Here is a 17,425-nt window from a genome sequence, read left to right as displayed (position 1 = left end):
GGTGAACCAGCGATGCAAGAATTTCTCTCTATTTCTCCCTCTCTTTCCGTAACTCTTTCAAATAAATAAATAAAAATCCTGTATCTATGAACCAGTGTACTTTCCTCACTGCATTTGAAACACTAAAGAACAAATTCTGAGTACACTGCCCAATCACTGAAATGTTTCCTTTGTTCTTCCCTCCCATCTCTCTCATGATCCACCCCTCATAGCCAGTATCCAGAAATGCATTTAAGGAATACAAATCCTTTATGTACTTATTGACTTAGAACTGAAGGTTTATAAAATGACTATAATATATTAAATACATAAATCTGCTATAAATATGATTTCCTATAGTTATTTTAAAGGTCTTTAAAATAATACTTTTTCTTACTAAGAATAAATACAACATCTTTCAGGCAGAAAAATGTCCCTATTTTTTTCAAAAATCATATCCTAAGACCTTAAAGTTAAAAAAAAAAAAAATGGTGTTCTGGTGGCAGGCATTTGGTACAGCAATTAAGACACCATTGTTGAGGCCAGTGCTGTGGTGTAGTGGGCAAAGCTGCCGCCCACATTGCAGGCATCCCTTGTGGGCACTGGTTCTAGTCCCAGCTGCTCCATTTCCAATACAGCTCTCCGCTATGGTCTGGGGAAGCAGCAGAAGATGACCCAAGTGCTTGAGCCCCTACACCTATGTGGGAGACCCAGAAGAAGCTCCGTAACTCTGCCTTTCAAACGGATAAATAAATAAATCTAAAAAAAAAAAAAGACACCATTGGTGGGGGGGAGTGTCGTGGTATAGCAGGTAAAGCATCAGCCTGCAACACTGGCATCTTATGTGGGCACTGTTTCAAGTCCTGGCTGTTTGTTTTTTTTGTTTGTTTGTTTGTTTTTTGTTTTGTTTTGTTTTGTTTTTACAGGCAGAGTGGACAGTGAGAGAGACAGAAAGGTCTTCCTTTGCCATTGGTTCACCCTCCAATGGCCACCGCAGCCGGCGCGCTGCGGCCTGTGCATCGCGCTGATCTGAAGGCAGGAGCCAGGTGCTTCTCCTGGTCTCCCATGGGGTGCAGGGCCCAAGGACTTGGGCCATCCTCCACTGCACTCCCTGGCCACAGCAGAGAGCTGGCCTGGAAGAGGGGCAACCGGGACAGAATCCAGTGCCCCGACCGGGACTAGAACCCAGTGTGCCGGCACCGCAAGGTGGAGGATTAGCCTGTTGAGCCACGGCGCCGGCTGCTGCTCCATTTCTAATCCAACTCACTGCCAGTGCACCTGGGCCCCTGCTACCCATGTGGGTGACTCAGATGAAGCTCCTGGCTCCTGGCTTCAGCCTGACCCATCCCTGACTATTAAGGCCATTTGGGGAGTAAACCAGAGGGTGGAAGATCTCTCTGTGTGTCTTTCCCTCTATGTTAACTCTGCCTTTCAAATGAATAAAATAATCTTCTGCGTGGGTACAAGCTGATGAGATCTTTGCTAATTATATACTGAATCGATCTTCTGTATATAAAGATAATTGGAAATGAAAAAAAAAAAAACCTGGTGTTAAATTGGAAATGGCATAGAAAATTAATTTTTTTAAAAAAATATTATGTAGGATCTCTGTCTTTAATGTGCTGTACACTCTTATTTAATGCTATAACTAGTACTCCAACAGTATTTTTTTTCACTTTGTGTTGCTATATGGGGGCAAACTGTTGAAATCATTACCTAATATATACTAAAGTGATCTTCTGTATATAAAGAGAATTGAAAATGAATCATGATGTGATTGGAAGGGGAGAGGGAGCGAGAAAGGGGAGGGTTGTGGGTGGGAGGGAAGTTTTGGGAGGGGGAAGCCATTGTAACCCATAAGCTGTACTTTGGAAATTTATACTTATTAAATAAAAGTTTAATAAAAAAATAAATAAATTTACGTTACAGTAAAAAAAAAAAAAAAAAAAAGCAAGACACCACCTGGGATGCTCACTGAGCTCAAGCACCAAAACCACTTCCAAAACCAGCTTATTGTTTAACCACACCCTAGGAGGCAGCCAGTGATGGCTAAGTACGTGGGTATCACCCATTCACACAGGAGACCTGGACTAAGTTCTGGGTGCTTGACTTCAGCCTGACCCTGCACCAGCAATTGCTGGTAACTGGGTAGTGAACCAGCAAATAGAGAATCAAGCTGTCTGTCTCTCTATCTCTTTGCCTTTTATATAAATTAAAACAAATTTTAAAAGTTTAAATTTTAAAAATGGCAATTTGTTTTTGGCATATATATATTTTTGTTTCTCTTTTTCTCCCATTCTTCTCCATCCCTGTATCACTTTATTCCCTCATTCCTCCTTGACATTCTATCTTTGCCTCTTTTCCTGAATGCTTCTAGAATTAAGAACTGGAATATATTCTTACTGTAGTTATTGATATGACTATTGAAACATTCTGTTTATTATAAAATGTAAAAGTGGGTAAATAGAAGAATGTGTATGTTTTCTTCCCAAATATAACACTTCGGAATTTTATAATTAAGGTCATATCCTTGACTGTACCATTACCCTCTCCCCACAACTGTTTTAAATATACAAACTAATTTTTTTTAAGATTTATTTTATTTATTTGAAATACAGAGTTACAGAGAGAGGTTGAGACAGAGAGAGAGGTCTTCCATCCACTGGTTCACTCTCCAGATGCCCACAACAGCCGGAGCTGCGCCGATCCGAAGCCAGGAGCCGGGAGTTTCTTCTGGGTCTCTCACGTGGGTGTAGGGGCCCAAGGACTTGGGCCATCTTCTACTGCTATCCCAAGCCATAGCAGGTAGCTGGATCCGAAGAAGAGCATCCGGAACTAGAACCGGCGCCCATATAGGATGCCGGCGCTTCAGGCCAGGGTTTTAACCTGCTGTGCCACAGCACTGGCCCTAAACTTTTTAATGCAAGGAATTATAAAGGAATCCAAAGTAATGCAGTTCAATAAAACACAAAATCAATTATATTTAAAAACTTCATTACTGGGATACATGAAGTAGAACTCAGTTAAGAACCCCAACTATAAAAGCTTTCAAAAATCATGTTGTACACAGAAAATAATATGTACATGAGAAAAGATACCCAAGATTACACAACTACCAAGAGGCAGTTCTGAGTCTTGAATCATTCTCCACACCCCAAGTTCCTAACCACCCAAAATTCATGCCGTCTCCTAATTCATTCTAAGCCACCAAAATGCCTACCCACTTGAATCTTCTCCTATCCATTCCAACCTTCACTCACATTCTGCTGCTCACATGACTGTGTTGAGGCTCTCAAATTAATCTGAGATCCCAGGTCACCAGTCATCCTTCACCTCAACAAAAGACCAGAGAAAACTTAAAACACACATTCTGTTGCTAACAAGCTATTCTCCTATAACTCCTACTCCTCACTGATGTCCAAATGCCTATTCCTGTAGGGAACCAGACCGGAGGAACCGTGCCCCTAAGATGGCGCCGACTCCCTGCTTCCGGGTTCTTCCTCATCTCAGGGAGTTCCCGCTCTTGCTCGCTCCTTCCCGCCTTAGATTTCCCGCTCTAGCTCGCTCCTTCCCGCCTTGCCACGAGATTGTCCTATCCCCGCGCTTCTAGCCTATCACCTGATTTGTGACGTGTATTGTGCATATAAACCCTTGCTACGCGGGTGTAAGGGAAGTTCCTGCCCAGAAGAGATCGAAGCTGGATCTCCTGCTTGCCGAGCAATAAAGGAACCCCGTGCAAAGTGTTCGGTCTCTGTCTCTTGCTGGACGAGGACGGCGCCGAGCAGCTGGTGGCCCGTACGGGGAGCTTCCTCTACGTTGCCCGGTAAGTAGAAGGTAAGCGAGGTCAGTCTTACCGTCTGGGCCCCGCGAGTGAGGTATATCTCGTGGTTGGAGGGTGGACGCACCCTAAGATAGCGGACGTGTTTCCCCGCTTTAAACTGAAAATAAGATAGCGGACGTGTCTTCCCGCTTTAAACTGAAAATGGGAAATTCATCTAGCCATTCAATGTTGCTTAATCCGTTAAAAGCATTATTGCGTAGCAAAGGGATTAAGGTTTCTAAGACCACACTTGTCAGGTTCCTTGGAAGTGTTGATTTCTTTGCGCCGTGGCTCACCCACGAGGGCCAAATAACTCTTGAGTCTTGGGAGAAATTAGGAAAGGATCTCCGGCGCACAGTTAACGATCCCCAGGAACCCGATATCGACCCCGTTGTTCTCCCCTTATGGGAACTACTGCGGGCGTGCCTCCAAGAGGAGAGGTCGGTGGGAGCGGACCGCCCGACTCTTACGGCGGTTCGCGAGGCTCTCGAGGAAGTTCGTTCTCAGAGCTCGGACGGCGCCCGGGACCTCATACAATTTAAGGACACGGGATGCCAGACTTCCTCACTGGCCTCAGGCTCCGAATGTGGCTCCGCCTCCTCTGAGTCTGAGGGGGAAGGGGACGGCGATCCTAAATCCCCGCCTCCTACGTATGCGCAGCTGCGGCAAAAGTTAAAAGATGCCTGTTTACGCCCTCTAGTGCCTACGGCTCCTCCTATCGATGTCGTGCCCGCCCATCAGATTAAAGACGCAGCGCCTCCTACTGGCGGTCATGTAGGCGTGCCTCAGCCCCATCTAACACCCGTGCCGCCATGGCCATTAAACGTCCCAAATGTGCCACCTTTTTCAGGCAGACAGTTTCATCAACAAGCCTGGAAACAGTTGCGAACTGGCGCTCCCGCTGCCCCCGCTCAGGCTTACCCTGTTTTGGCTTTGGGCACGCGAGAGGCCCGGCACGAACCATTGGACATGACAGTATTAAAACAACTTAAGGCTGCGGTCCATGACTATGGACCCACAGCCCCATTCACATTGTCACTCCTTGAATCAGTCGGCCAGTCCATTTTAACACCTAGCGACTGGACCCAATTGGCTCGGGCCTGTTTAAGTCCAGGCGGCTTTCTTTTGTGGCAATCTATGAATACAGAGTGCTGTCATGACCAGGCAGATGAAAATGCTGAGGACGGCCACCCTACGTGGAATGCTGATATGCTTTTAGGGCGTGGACCTTATCAGGCTGACCAGACCCAATTCCCTAGACAAGTATACAGGCAAATTTCCAACTGTGCCCAACGTGCGTGGAGGCAGGCGTCCAATCCAAGTGACTCAGCTAGCCACCTCACCAAGATCGTTCAGGGCATGGCCGAACCCTTCGCTGATTTTGTCGCTCGCATACTTGAGGCTGCGTCGCGTATTTTCCCTTCCGAGGTTGACGTTCAGCCACTGGTCAAACAAATTATTTTTGAGCAGGCTAATAAAGAGTGCAAAAACATTCTTCGACAATATAGACATAAATCTCTGGACTCCTGGTTAAAATACTGCAGAGATACCGGTGGGCCACTTACTAATGCGGGCCTAGCTGCGATGCTGGCAAAAGTCAAAGAAAACAGTCCAAAATCTAAATCGACCCGACCCCCCATATCTTCAGGACTTTGCTTCCAATGTCATCAACCGGGTCACAGAAAACGCGATTGCCCCAATCTCAGCCATGGGTATTCCACGGCACAGCCTTCAGGCATAGAGCCTTGTCGCCGTTGCCGCAAGGGCCCTCATAGGGCAGAGGTATGCCGTTCTGCTTTCGATATCGATGGCAACCCACTTACAGGTAGCGCCCAGGGGCCAAAAAACGGCCAGAGGGGGCTCCCCAACCCAGCGAGGAGCCCCCAAAATCAAATCTACTCTCAGGTTCCACCTCCCGTGTCTGCGCTACACCCAGTGCACCCTCAGCCCGTGCCACTCACGGGTCCGCAGGCCTGGACCTCCGCGCCACCTCCCCTCTCCTCTTAACTCCGGAGATGGGGGTACAATTAGTGGAGAGCGACTGCTCCGGTCCTCTGCCCCCGGATTCGGTTGGATTAGTGTTGGGTCGGTCCTCCGCCGCCCTCCGAGGGCTAGCTGTGATCCCCGGGGTAGTTGACTCTGATTTCACTGGTAAAGTAAAGATCATGGTTCAGGCCCCTCAGGGACCTTTAGTAATCAATCCTGGAGACCGTATCGCACAAATGTTATTACTGCCCAGTCTTCACTCTTTAATCCCAGCTAAAAACCACGTTCGCGGCGCTGGTAACTTTGGGTCCTCTGGCATTAATTTTACCGGCTTACATATGCTTTTAAATGAACGTCCCACTTTAGTGTTGCAGATTAATGGCAAGGACATTAAGGGACTTTTAGACACAGGAGCCGACAAATCCATTATAGCAACAAAGGACTGGCCTAGTACATGGCCTACAAATGTGGCGGAACAAACCTTGCAAGGACTTGGTTTTGCTCATTTCCCAAAAATCAGTGCAGCCTTGTTGTCATGGCAGGATAGCGAGGGTCATAGAGGACAGTTTTCTCCATTCATTTTACCTCTACCCATTTCCCTTTGGGGGAGAGACGTCCTGGCAGAAATGGATGTTGCTTTGGTCACCACTTCCCCTGCAGTACGATCTATGCTACAAAATATGGGTTACGTCCCAGGCAAGGGACTCGGTGTCCAGCTCCAGGGCCACCCTTCCCCCATTGAACCAAAACAAAGACCAAGTAAAGTTGGCCTGGGTTTTTCCTAGGGGTCACTGTTTCGCCTCCTAAACCAGTGGAGCCTTTACCCATCTCGTGGCTAACGGACGTACCCGTCTGGGTTCCACAGTGGCCCCTATCTCAGGAGAAACTGGAGGCAGTCAACACTCTGGTCTTGGAGCAGGTCAACGCTGGTCATTTGATCCCATCCACCTCTCCATGGAATACGCCTATTTTTGCCATCCGCAAAAAATTAGGTCAATGGAGACTCTTACATGATCTTAGGGCAGTCAACGCACAGATGCAGCCTATGGGCCCTGTGCAACGTGGTCTTCCTCTGCTTTCGGCACTTCCCAACCAATGGCCTGTTATTGTAATAGATCTTAAGGATTGTTTCTTTTCCATTCCATTGGACAAAAAGGATACCCCACGTTTTGCTTTTACTGTCCCCACCCAGAACCAGGAACAACCGGACAAGCGTTGGGAGTGGACAGTCTTGCCTCAGGGTATGACTAATAGCCCCACCATGTGTCAAGTCTATGTAGCCCAAGTACTAAAACCTCTTAGAGACCGATATTCCGACTGCAGGTGCCTACATTATATGGACGACCTACTGTGTGCAGCCCCCACAGCAGAGAGGCTCCTGGCCTTATACAGTACACTCCAACAAGTGCTGGAAGGGGCAGGGCTGCATATTGCACCTAATAAGGTGCAATTGTCGTCTGTAGTTTCTTATCTTGGGGCTATAGTCGCCCCTACTCAAATTAGACCTCAAAAAATTCAAATAAAAATCAATGCTATCTCCACTCTAAATGACTTACAAAAACTTTTAGGGGATATCAATTGGATTAGGCACTACCTTAACATTCCTAATGCTGCATTGCAGCCCCTCTTTAATATACTTAAAGGAGACCCGGATCTTGCTTCCCCCCGAACCTTCACCTCTGAGGCCAAACAAGCACTGTCAATTGTCAACGATGCCCTTAGTAAAGCTGCCCTAAAACGTTGGGACCCTGCGGGAGACCTTACTCTTTGGGTCCTCGACACCCTTAAACAGCCCACCGCGGTCCTATGGCAGGATGGGCCTCTCCTCTGGATCCATCCCTCAATGTCATCTACTAGATCTATTAGTTACTATCCCGTGGCAGTGGCGGAGATAACTCTCCTAGCCATTCAGAGGGCTATCCAACATTTTGGACGCGAACCATCCACCATTGTTGTCCCCTATTCCATGGAACAGGTACGTGTGCTAATCGCTTGTACTGATGCTTGGGCGGTTTTAGTCTGCTCCACTTCCGCAACTATTACAAACAGAACACCCTCTGATCCTTTGCTAACCTTTGTTCAGTCTCACCCAGTTATTTTTCCAAAGTCCACATCCCAAAAGCCCTTACAGGGAGCCCCAGTAGTGTATACCGACGGTTCTAAAACAGGAGTCGGTGCATATGTTGTTTCAGGATCTGTGCCAAAAACATTCCAATTCGCTACTAACTCCCCCCAGGTAACTGAACTTCTTATAGTTAACCAAGTCTTCTCTGATTTCCCCGGACCTGTCAATATTGTGTCTGATTCACGCTATGTGGTTAATTCTGTGTCTATCCTTGAGGCCGCAGGACTAGTCAATTCTTCATCCTCCGTAGCGACAGTTTTCCTCACCCTGCAAAAATCTATTTGGAATCGGTCTGCTCCTTTCTTTATTACTCATATTAGAGCTCATTCTTCCTTACCTGGACCCATGACCACAGGCAATGCTATAGCTGATCAAGCCACACGCCCCATTTGGATACTCCAATTTTCTTCCCCAGAAGAGCAGGCTATCCAGTTTCATTCAGAGTTCCATGTAAACGCAAAAACCCTTGCCGCCAAATTCGGTCTTTCTCGTGCTGCCGCTCGCGATATTGTTCGCCATTGTGCCGCATGCCCTACTTTAACCCCTGTGCCTTCGGTGGGGGTTAATCCCCGAGGATTACTACCAGGACATATCTGGCAGATGGATGTCACCCACATATCCGAGTTTGGGACCTTAAAGTATGTTCATGTGTCAGTTGACACCTGTTCCCAAGTAATTTTTGCTTCTCTGGAGACGGGTGAGCGTACCACCCATGTCATTAATCACTGCCTTGCTGCATGGGCAGCCTGGGGCAAACCAAAAACTTTAAAAACAGATAATGGTCCTGCATACACAAGTAAATCATTCCAAGATTTCTGCACCCGTATGCAGGTACAACATAAAACTGGAATCCCTTATAACCCTCAGGGACAGGCCATAATTGAAAGGGCTCATCGAACCCTCAAGGCTTTTCTCTTAAAACAAAAGGAGGGAATTGCCACGGGCAAAACCCCTCGAATGCGCCTCTCCCTTGCACTGTTTACTATAAACTTTTTGAATTTGACAGATCATTCTATGTCCCCCGCTGAGAGACACATGTTAAAGGAGCCATCTTCACGAGGCTATGTCCGTTGGAAAGATGTCCTCACGGGAAAGTGGTACGGCCCGGATCCGGTATTATGCTGGAACCGAGGCGCGGTCTGTGTCTTCCCACAGGAATCTGGAAGAGAACCTCTCTGGATACCGGAAAGATTGGTCAGAAAAACAGCCCCGCCGCCACAAGATACACCTCTATCACCTACGGACGACATCTCCCCCGAGATAACCGAGATTACCACGCTCTCACAGGACGACAAATTGCAACAAAACAACGAGACGTGAGATGCACCCCTTCCGCTTCTTCATACTGGCAGCGGCTTTGCTCCCTGGCTCTTATGCGGGCTTTAACTCCAACCCCACTGCTTTACTGCAGAACGTAGGCAACCCTTGCGACTGCAAGGGGGGGACCAGCAACACCGTACTGCAGCGTACTCACATCGCCACAGCTGATTGTGGGGACAAAACTGCATATCTGCCCCTCCAGGGGATCCCCGGCCTACCACGCGGCTACATATGTGTGCCCAAACCCCGCGTTTCTGATCCCCATAGCAAAAACCACTCCTGTCCTTGCTTGACCTTTCAAGAATCCATGCACAGCTCTTGCGATTCCTCATACTTCCAATGCACTTCTGGCGGTCAGTCGTACTATGCCACCCAGTTACAAAGTACTCGCAGGTCCTCTAGTCCTGACCATTTGCCACAGGTAGTCCATTCATCCCCCTACCTCTCAGCCCCCTGTGTTGGTACGCCTGGACAGTGGGCGTGCTGGCGCACTACGGCACCCGTGCATATCTCTGATGGCGGAGGCCCACAGGACCAGCTCCGCCACCAACAGCTAACAAAGCGATTAAAACCCTCGTCCCCCCATCCCTACTCACGCCTCACATATGGACAATGCCTCCATCAGGCACACACCTTCCTCGAGTTGTCTTGTTCCCCCTCTCATTCATTGGGCTGTATCACCCATCCCTGACGGGGAGCGAAAACTGGGTATGCGAGACCAAAGGTACTGCAGCAGGAGTCCACCCGGGGGTTCCGGGGGTCCTGGGAGAGCATATGCATATGCATGCAGGTTCAATTCCCAGCCTGCCCCAGCAAAAGGGAATAAAAACTGATCCCTAACGGAGACATCAGGGGTTGTGGCCAGGCCCTTGAAGTTCCGTAACTAACGGATCACAAGCACGCTGGGTATGCACCTCTACTCTCTGCCTAGTAAATATTCTCCCGGCCCTCATGAGCCAGGGCCGTCGGGGATGTGATTTGTGCAAAAACAAAAGGAGGGAGATGTAGGGAACCAGACCGGAGGAACCGTGCCCCTAAGATGGCGCCGACTCCCTGCTTCCGGGTTCTTCCTCATCTCAGGGAGTTCCCGCTCTTGCTCGCTCCTTCCCGCCTTAGATTTCCCGCTCTAGCTCGCTCCTTCCCGCCTTGCCACGAGATTGTCCTATCCCCGCGCTTCTAGCCTATCACCTGATTTGTGACGTGTATTGTGCATATAAACCCTTGCTACGCGGGTGTAAGGGAAGTTCCTGCCCAGAAGAGATCGAAGCTGGATCTCCTGCTTGCCGAGCAATAAAGGAACCCCGTGCAAAGTGTTCGGTCTCTGTCTCTTGCTGGACGAGGACGGCGCCGAGCATATTCCTGCTTAACTACTGCCACCTACTTAAAATTCTATGCAACCTTCCACACACAGCTTAAATAAGAAAATCTCAATGAAGCCATCTGTTTTCAGCCAGAACTATCTTTCCTCCCTCTGCATTTCTGCATTCTTAAAACTCTATGACTGTAGCATGACAGTTATTAAACTTGTCCATGAAATGTAATGATTTGTGCCCTGGAATGTTTTTTGATTTCTCAAAGATGTCACCCATCTCACATTCAAGCTTATATGCTGGAATTGCTGCCTCAAACATTATTTTATCTCCCTTTCCCTTGACTAACTTCTATTGCTCCTTCAAGACTTACCTCAAAGGAAATTTCCCCCAGAAAGCCCTCCTTCACTTCTGCCCCCAGCTCTGGTCCAAGTACCCTCTGCTGTGTTCCTACAGTGGATATGACCTTATCACAGCCTGCAGATTGCTAACTGGCTGTTTACTTGCCTGTCTCCCTTACTAGACTCTAAAATCTCATTGGAGAGTCTGTCTATTTTGTTCATGGTTCATTTCAACACATAGCATAGAGTCTCGCATGTAACAGACTTTTAAATTAATTTACAATTAAATTTTCCTGATTATCTTGTCTAATTAACCCAGAAACAAATTTCAAAGTATATGTAGGGCTTTACAAATATCAAGTACACATTTAAAAATTATTGAATGAGGAAATTCTTGTGGTAAATGACCTAGATTAATTATTTTAAGTTGTCAAACAACATGGATTGAGCTGCAAAATAGTATAAATGTGAATATTTGATAATTCCTATAATAAACAAAGGTAAATATTGCAAATTCATTTTAATACATTCGTTAAAATTACTAACAAATGAATCAAGCCTAGGAGGTTTACGTGAGTTATAGTGAAGCATTTTATTTATGATCATCATTTGCAACCACCAGTATTTCTCTAATTGTTTATCTGTACTATCAAGCTCTAAACTCCAAATTACCTAGGCACCTTATCATCTGGGCCCATTCTCTGTACTGTTTCAATGTACCAACTGCTGTTCATATGCAAACACACTTTTACCATTTTAAAGCTTTACTCTCACCAAGCTTTCTCCTCTTTATATAATCTGTAAAATTGCCTGTCAATTCATCCTTTAAAATAATAGTCACAATGCACTTCTTTCATGATGCCTCTCTTCATTCACAAGAGCTCAGCTCGGGCTTAGCTTTAATTCACTCATCTAGGGGCCAACGCTGTGGCATAGCACATAAAGCCACCACCAGCAGTGCTGACATCCTATATGGGCGCCAGTTCTAGTCCCCGGCTGCTCCTCTTCTGATCCAGCTCTCTGCTATGGCCTGGGATAGCAGTAGAAGATGGCCCAAGTTCTCTCTCTCTCTGCTATGGCCTGGGATAGCAGTAGAAGATGGCCCTGCACCCACGTGGGAGACACGGAAGAAGCTCCTGGTTCCGGGCTTCAGCTTGGCTCAGCTCCCGCAGTTGTGGCCATCTGAGAAGTAAACCAGCAGATGGAGGATCAATCAATTTCTCTCTCTCTCTTTCTCTCTCTCTCTGCTTCTGCCTCTCTGTAGATCTGCCTTTCATAAATAAATAAATCTTTCAAAAAAATTCACTCATCTACTCATCCATTAACATAGTCATTCTCAAGCATGCACTCTTATTCATTCAGCATCTGCTTCATGGCAAACCATGTGCACAAGGGAGACTTTTGAATACCTAAATACATTACTATAACCATAAATACTCTCAACTACCAAACACTCCAAGTATCAGCAATATACAGATCTACGTTAAGGGCTATACAAATCTCAGAAAGGCATGTATATCTGATATAGACTTGATAAGCCTCTTAGAGTCATTCATAATTTTTAACTATAAACAAGGTTAAAAATCTAAAGGAAAAACTTGTAAAAATATCTGCAGTATATGGGAATCAAAAGATTAATCAGCTCTCTAAAAAACACAAGCAAAAGAACAGTTCAGTAATAAAAGGCACAAAGGGCAGATTAACAGGCAATTCACAGGATACAAATGGCCCAAAAAACATATAAACAGTTTATTTCAAAGAACTGCCAATTAAGATCATAAAATAATATTCTTGCTTATCTGTTTCATACAGATGAAAAAAGGGTCTCACCACAGGGTTGGCAAGGGCCTGCTTTGTCACAGGGTATTAACATAAAAAATAAAAAAAGCTTTTCTGGGGAACAATCTGACAATACAAGTGAAGTAAAAAAAGTAATATAAATACAATTTGACCTAGAAATTCTACTTTTATGAATATTATCCAAGGAACAAAAGATATATGATTACATCTTATATGTAGAAGTAGGTTTAAGAATTTCATTGTATAATTATTTATACTTATAAGAAAATTAAGAGGTGTCAGCATTGTGACACAGGCGGTTAAGCCACCACCTGCAATGCCAGCGCCCCATATGGGTACCAGTTCAAATCTAACTGCTCCACTTTTGATCCAGCTCCCTACTAATGTGACTGAGAAAGCAGTGAAAGATAGCTTAAGTACTTGGGCCCCTATACCCCCATGCAAGACCCAGATGGAGTTCGAGGCTCCTGGCTTCAGCCTGGCCCAGCTCTGGCCTCTGGGGACATTCGGAGAGTAAACCAACAGATAGAAGATCTCTCTCTCTGTGTCTCCCTTTCTCTCTGTAACTCTGCCTTTAAAAAAAAAATCTTTAAAAGTAAATTAAGAAGAGAGAGACACAAATGCACTGATAAAGAATATATTAAACGTATCTAATCACTGTGCTACAGTATATCAGGTAAAAGAGACAACAGAGAACTTTACATGCTGACAGGTAACAAGGTGACTACATCATTACAAGAAAGAAAACTATACTGCAGAATAGTAACAATGTACCAGGGGTCATCAGAAAGTTCATCAAAAATTATTATGAAAAAAGGCACATATTTTAATAATTACTTACACCAAAACAAGCTTATCTTTTAATCCCATCTGTCCAACAGCTTTTTGAAGTCCCCTCATATACTGAAATCATTTCCTATTAGAATCAACCTAGTGACATTATTATTACATGGATAATAGCGAATCTAGATTCTTATATTATTTATATATACTTACATATTTATATTATGCATATTATTTTATACTTATATTTTATAAATTTATATTTATATTCTATATTATTTCAAAATGTGTCTAGATCATATTATCCTATTAGGACCCCCAACCTCTGAAATTCTTTAATCCTAAGAATTCTGTATACCATAGATCATGAACACAGTGTATGTCAAGATTCCAGTACATATTTCCCAGACACATGAGTACTTTTTTATCTATCAAAATACAAAATAAAAATACATCCAGATTTTAAATGTGTTGCAAAATTTAAATTTCTAACACTACATGCTTGATTATTAATGACAATTCACGTTGAACATGCTCATTTTATTACAAACTCTTACCTCAATAATAACATAAGAACTAAGAACCATAATATCTTGGAAAAAAAAATGCTAAGTGTAAATCAAATCCCAATACAAGCCAATAACAAACAGCAATAAGCCCCACCCCACAGTGGGTGAGACTGGGATTGGAGTTAAAAAACCCAGGAATAAAGACCACCTTTTTGGGCGCAGACTTATGGCATAAAGGTTCCGTATCCCTTAAGATGTTTTGGTCCAGGCTACTCTGCTTCCAGTCTAGCCAGAAAGAACCAGGTAGAGTTCTGGGCTCCAGATTTTGGCCTGGCCTGGCTGTTGCAGCTTTGTTGTTGTAGATATTTAGTGAGTGAACAAGCGGATGGAAGATCTCCCTCCCTCTGTCTCTCTCTCTGTCGTTCAAATAAAATGAAAATAAACTAAAATATATATAAATGTATGTAAACATTTATATATAAATATATATATATACTTACAAGTCCAGAATCCCAGGCAAATCAAATAATATACTTGGGCCTCAACAGCCTCCTCTGTAAAATTAAGATAAGCATAACGAAAGAAATAAATATAACACCTGTAAAAGATACCTAACACAGTGCCCGGTACAAAAGAGGTTCTCAAATACCAGTCTAGGGGCTGGTGTTGTGGCATTCCCACATCAGCATCCACATGGGCACCAGTTCAAGTCTCAGCCGTTCCACCTCCCTGCTAATGTGCCTGGGAAAGCAGTGGAAGATGGCCCAAGTACGTGGGCTTTTGCACTCACTTGGAAGACCTAGATGAAACTCTTGGCTCCTGACTTCGGCCTGGCCATTCAAGCATCTGAAGAGTGAACCAGCTGATGGAGGATCTCTCTCTCTTTTCCCGCCCCTTGTCTCTCCTTTTCTCTCTGCCTTTCAAATACATAAATTTAAAAAAAAGCACTGGTCTAACAGTAACTAGTACATCATTGTTGCTTTTGTTAGGTTTATAAAAGGCACTCAACAACTATTTTGCTCACCTGGATTTTTCTAACATGCATACACAACCATACTTTATTTTTCTATTACATATTAGAAAGGGGCCTCTTGACCCCATAAGTCTATGTGTTGAATACACTTTTCTGCTATAAATATGAAAAAAACATTATCCCAGAAACTTGGGGAGAAAGCATACTTACAAAGCACACCCCCAAAACTCCGTGTTGCTCTCCTCTGAGCTCAGTGCTCTTCTGAGGCACACATGTCTGCCTCCTATCATCTCTTCATGAGGTTCAAGGCAAAAGGCCTAGTCAAGTAGATGATCTTGGGTCGCCCCTACACTTTCCCCAAACCACCTACAGATAAATGAAACAAGGGGGTAAAACACACCCTCAGCTTTGAGTTGTTTCACCAATAAAATAGAAAAATTAGATCACCTCCCTTGTGCACAGACTATGGTGCACATCACATAACAAGAAAAATGAGCCCAGGGTTAGCTACACATGTGACCTCACCAGACTAGGTCACATCTCAGAGCCTGGCCTGCATATTCTTCGTGGTGACTTCTATCCATGCCTAACCACTCACTGGGCTGGTGAAATCCTGCCTCGGTGTGAAGTGCAGCCCAAGGTAGGTCAAAATTACTGTCCCTGACCCTATCTGCCAGTTGATAAATGAAGTCAGGTAATGAAATCAACATGTTACTTCTGAATCTGGTGGCCCAGTTGTATTTCTAAGCCCGTTTAACCCTCCTATAGGAAATATAAGCTGCCCAGTCCATACCATACTTAGTCTTTGCAAATAAATAAATGGAAGTAAAATATCTTTGGTCACAGAAAAGAGCTATAAACAGTAATATTTTCCACTCTTTGTGACTTGGCTGTAAGAATCCACACAGTGATCTAGAGAATTGGTAGTTCTCCACATAAAAAGTAAATCTGGGAATACATACACAAGCCATTTCAAGAAAAAAAAGAGAAGATTCTGGAAAAGTTAACAAAAATAACTTTTGGAAGACAGTTCGAAGTGATCCAGAAAAGACACGCTGAAAAGACGCAAGTGTGGTACACACGTCACTCTTCCAACAAAGCAGCTACCGTCACCCCACGAGATGAGTCACTGGCACAACCAAAGTTCTCCACACCAATGTGAAACTTCCAGTACGTGCTATGTAATACGGAAGTCCCTCGCCCCATGTGGCTACAGAGCTGGAGAAATCTGGACACCTGAAATGGGCATTTGCTGTAAATGGCACACCAGTTTCCCAGGACTTACCAACATTCTTTTAAAAAGAAAGTAAAATATATCAATACATTTTATATGTACTACATGTTAAGTTTTGATGTGTTCTTCTAGATAAATGATTAACATTGAGTCAAACAGTTTCCTTTCACTTCTTTTTAATGTAGCTACTACCAAATTTAAAACTACCTGTGTGGCCCACATTATATTTCCGAAGGACAACACTGTTCTGCATAATTAACGAAAACAAATAACAAACACTGAGCCCTCGCCCTGTGCTAGACCCTTCAGTTAATCCTCAGCTTTCATCAGAGGTCGGCCTGACACCGGGGCCATCAAAACCAACGAAGCACGCAGCTGTGCTTGAAAAGGCAGGTGTTCTTAAGAAACCACTGAAGTGCCTGATAACAGCTAGGCTTTGGCCTAACTCTCTTGCTGGCACAGGAGACAAGCAGGTCCCTGAAACCAGATCCCCGAGCCCAGCAAACTTTGTCACTCCATCACAGGTACACAGAAACCAAGCTGTACCCCAAGACAGGCCAGCAAACGCCAGACGGTGCTCTGGAGGACCCACAATTCGAGTCCAAAAGGAAGCAAAACCTCCACAGGTGGCGGCGGCAGGGCAAGCGCCCTCCAAGGGAGCACCACACAGCCCAAATTCACCGGAAAATTGGCCAGGACCCGACAATGCACACCTGCGCCGACGAGGGGGCCTCCCGTACCCGGCCACCCGTCCCTGGCCCCACCCCAGACATCCGCGAAGCGCCGGTATTCCCACGCGGGAGACACCAGGAAGACGGACTTAAAACGTCTCCAGCAAGACAGGGAAGTGGTAGAGAAGAAGCCAAGGGGCGGCGAGGGCAGGTACCTGAGACAGGGGCTGACTCCGGGTCCTTAACGCCCTTTCATCGCCGAGGCCCTACCCAGTTCCCGCCGCTTCCAGTGACCTAGAAGGTGCAACTGACCAAACACAGCGGCGCAACCGACTCTACCCTCCCCAGACTCGCCGCTATGGCAACTTGAACTAGCCGCCCAGCCGCTGAGAGAGTGCGGGAACCCCGCTGCTGCCGCTTAGCCCTCTGGGAATTGTAGTCCATCTCCTCCAAAGGGCAACGAGATACCAAGAGAGAGTGGCCTAAGAGAAACTACACGTCCCAGGAAACCATGTGCGTGGCCTTCAGGTGACTTTCCCGGAAGAAGCTGGATTAGCGGACTCCAGGGTCCTGG

General features: G+C 45.4%; 1 protein-coding gene across 8 annotated transcripts in view; it reads right to left on the bottom strand.

The window, feature by feature from the left end:
- The window catches only part of CEP128 (centrosomal protein 128), a 620,584-nt gene extending 603,372 nt beyond the window's left edge, over window positions 1–17,212 (bottom strand). For 7 of the 8 annotated variants that reach the window (XR_009864818.1, XM_062181526.1, XM_062181523.1 and 4 more), the window contains exon 1: window positions 17,067–17,212. The gene's annotated coding sequence lies outside the window, so the exon portion shown is untranslated. Of the gene's footprint in view, window positions 1–15,156; window positions 15,313–17,066 lie in introns of all 8 variants that reach the window. The other variant, XM_062181524.1, reaches the window with a different exon arrangement.
- Window positions 17,213–17,425: the final 213 nt, after the last annotated feature.

This window comes from Lepus europaeus, chromosome 22, assembly GCF_033115175.1.
Source record: "Lepus europaeus isolate LE1 chromosome 22, mLepTim1.pri, whole genome shotgun sequence".
In the NCBI taxonomy this organism is placed as follows: Eukaryota; Metazoa; Chordata; class Mammalia; order Lagomorpha; family Leporidae; genus Lepus; species Lepus europaeus.
This window is presented reverse-complemented; position numbering and strand designations above follow the sequence as displayed.